This window comes from Otolemur garnettii, unplaced genomic scaffold (assembly GCF_000181295.1).
Source record: "Otolemur garnettii isolate 467f Iridium unplaced genomic scaffold, OtoGar3 scaffold00266, whole genome shotgun sequence".
Classification (NCBI taxonomy): domain Eukaryota; kingdom Metazoa; phylum Chordata; class Mammalia; order Primates; family Galagidae; genus Otolemur; species Otolemur garnettii.
Genome location: NW_003852661.1, coordinates 1,025,419 through 1,029,127, shown reverse-complemented (window position 1 = coordinate 1,029,127; position 3,709 = coordinate 1,025,419). Strand labels below are relative to the sequence as shown.

The 3,709-nt window shown below is 42.1% G+C and overlaps 1 protein-coding gene across 1 annotated transcript in view; it reads right to left on the bottom strand.

Annotated features, from left to right (window-relative positions):
• The window catches only part of GUCY1A2 (guanylate cyclase 1 soluble subunit alpha 2), a 255,199-nt gene that overhangs the window by 77,738 nt on the left and 173,752 nt on the right, over positions 1-3,709 (bottom strand). The gene's annotated exons all lie outside the window — the stretch shown is intronic.

Here is a 3,709-nt window from a genome sequence, read left to right as displayed (position 1 = left end):
CAGGGCTATCCCCTTCTAGACACATCTGTAACTGGGTGTCAGGGCTATTCTTTCTTACTGAATAGTTACATTACCCAACATTTCTTAAATTCATACCATCGATTCTGACAATCACTTTATGTCCATTATCTCATTTTACTTTTGCAAATATCCCAAATGAAACAAGCTAGTTACATTTGAAAGATGAAATACTGAGGGTACTGCAGGGTCCTTCCGGACTCTGTCCTCACTCTGTAGTCACCATCCGTTTGGAATGGCCATTGCTGTTGTTAAATATTTTAAGTATTTATCCTAGGTTAAAACCTCTAAATTTGCAAAGCATAGAAGATGGCGTAAAAGTCAGCCATAAAACTTATCTTCACAGAAAAGTTCCCTAATTACCTCTGTAGATACAGTGGCACGATCCTGAATGGCTCCAGTATCATGAATTAGACCAAAGCGATAACGTTTTACATTAAATGCCCAATTCCAGTGTCACCTTTTCTGTGCAGCCTTCTATGATCCATCCATTAGTTCTCAGTAGAAAAACTAATCCCTTCCCTTATTCTGTTTAATGCGCATTTTCCACGTCTATTTGCAATAGCATTCATCACAGGCTATAACCAATATGCACTGTATAATCAATATGGAGTCCCCATGTAGACTCTTTACAAATAGAGCCATTCCTTTTCATCTAGGAATACCTTTATTTAAAAAGAGTGAATACGTTAATCAACCACGCTAACATAACCACCTGCAGCAATCAGACAGATTGGCACTTATCTAATTATGATAGTGGTCATCCTAAATTGACTGAATACTAGGTGGGTCCATATAGGAAAAACATGCCACAGTGACTAGAGTTGCTTCTATCATAAATATGCAAAGAATTATAAAATAGCCTATTAATTAAGATTTAATTTAAATTAATTAAATTTCATGTGAATGCGTTCTTACGCTGTAGTATTAAAAAGACATCATTAAATGCTTTGAGGACTGGCTCGGCACCTATAGCTCAACTGGCTAAGGCGCCAGCCACGTACACCTAAGGTGGCGGGTTCGAATCCCCAGCCTGGACCCACCAAAACAACAATGACGGCTGCAACCAAAAAATAGCTGGGCGTTGTGGCGGGTGCCTGTGATCCCAGCTATTTGGGAGGCTGAGGCAGGAGACTCACTTGAGCCCAGGAGTTGGAGGTTGCTGTGAGCTGTGATACCCAGGGGGACAGCTTGAGGCTCTGTCTCAAAAAAAAAAAAAAAAATGCTTTGAGGACTAACTTAAGGAATATTATAAGAATACTTAAGAAGCCCATGGGAAACGACAACCAAATTTAACATTTGATTAGTGGGAAATATGCATAAAAATTATTCAAATAGCCCTAGACCTATGATTACATTCAAAATGTTAACTTTAGAACTTATTTTCTAAAGCTATAAGAGTAGAAACAAAATTATGCATTAGAAATAGAAAGGCAATATAATGTGAGTTGGCAAGGGGTTTATTCCAAAGACTAAAATATTCTTCCTGGAAAGAATTCTCACTAAGGAAGACATTCAGCAAACCAGAAATGTCTGAAGTGTGGATTACCATTTCCTCTCATAACACAACGTCCTCTGCTAATCTTTGCATTACCCCATCCCTTCGTATTACTACATAAAAGTCTAGAATCCTCTTATTTAGAATTCTGACACCAGAACGCCTGGCGAAACGCAAAGCTTTGCAGTCTCCAGTACGTTCATGCTTCTGAAGCACCTCCCGGGATTGCTGCCATCACCATCACCCTCATCACCGCACTATCTTATCAGAAACGTAATTCCCTGAGTTCTATAAAATGTGCATTTCTAGAATTTGTAACACCAGGATCCATAGACATTAGTCACGCGTTGCCCTTTCTCCTTAGGAGTGGATAACGTGGTACCGGGGAGCAGATGGACTGATGCATTACCAAGTGTCAAAGCACACACAGGAAGTGCAAATAAATATGTGCACGTCGTAAATGGAACAATTTCACAGCAAAATAAAAACATAATTGTGTAAGGCTTTCTAGCACTTAGTTCCCAGATATTTGAAGTCAGGTTAACTACTTAAAAAAACAGAACCAAGAAGCTGGACAAAAAATACACGTCAAATAAACAATGGCACATCCAATCACTCATAAACACCCAACACACAGGAAAAACTCCAAAAGATGTTTTCGTAGGCTAAGCTGGATTATGCAGCAGTATCAATATAAACCTCCGAATCTTAATGTGCTAAAACATCCAATGTTCATTTCTCACTCAGGCTACAGATTCGGGGACTGGGGCAGGGGGACAGACTGTGGCATATCTCCTCCTCCAGGGACAAGGTGAGCAGCACATGTGGAGCCAGTTCCCACACAGGGGAAAGAGGCTCTGACTAACAGGACAGGACTCGTCACGCTTCCTCCCAGAGGCCACGTGTAGGGCTTCTGCTCACGATTCACTCGCCACAGTCCCGGGGCCATCCCGTTACCACAAAAGGAGGGGGAAATGCAAACCCCCCTGTACCCAGAGGAGAGTCAGAAATTGTCGGCAAATAGCATTAAGGAGAACATGAATGAATCGGCAATCACTCGGAAACTTCCAAACACCCAGGTGTCTGCAGAGTTTAAGTGGTACAGCGCGGGGATGTTTTCTTTCTTGCCGGATATATTCAGCATCTTCACCTGAAAACCTTGGAGAAACACGACTGCCTTAGTAACACAGCTTTCCACGAATACTCTGTATTTCAAGTATATGTACATGTTTGGCAAAATTAACAGTATGTGGAAATGTTAGTGGATCCTTTCAAAATAATTAGTCCACTTTGCCTCGTGAGGAGCAGGGAAAGTCCAAGAAGCATCCTGCAATTCCAGCCGCTCCAGGTGCCTTGAGCCAAACCGAAGGGAAACAGTGGACCTGGTAAACAGGCTCCAGGAGCACTGCCCCGAAGTTGACTGTACTTTGAATTCCTTATAGTGTCCTGCTTGTTTTTGTATAGTTTAAATACAAGAGACGACCTAAAGTAGTGCACCTCATCTATTTTCAGCTTCTCCCACCTGTTCTTGAGTGGCACTGGGTAAACGGAGATGGCAGAGCACAGAGCCGTGAGAATGTCTGAAAAACTCACGTCCTTTCCTGAACCTGGAAGAGGAGGCTTCACTACCAGAAATGCTAAGTACAACTGCTGCCTTACAAATTACTACAGCTGCTTTTATCAGACGTTAAAGAATTTATTTGTCTCAGTATGTCTTTTCTCACCACTTTATAATCAAAATCCTCACATTGTTCCAGAAATCAAGGTGATGTAAATAAAATTTCTTGGTGCAATGCATTCCACTTTTTTATTTCTTTTATTTTAGATTTAGATCATTTAGAAGAAATTCTTTTGGCTCCTAACAGAATCCCATTCCCAGAAAAGTCTCCTCCCCCTCCAGGCTAATGTCCAGGAAGGGGGATAAGTCCTGAGGACGGGATCAGCCCACAGTCCCCTGCACCCGTCAGGCAACTAACCAGCCCTGCCCCACAGGGCTCATGACCACCTCAGTCCGTCAGTTTCGCAATCCTGGGTCTGTCTCCCTTTGAACTTTCAAGACAGACAGAGAGCTCTGATTGTCTACGTCACTAACAGTAGACTTACAAATTCTACTACTCGACCCGTTTTGTCTGATTGGGGGATCTAGTGCCAGAGGGAGAGAGAGACAGAATGGGAGAAAATGTTGGAACGAGA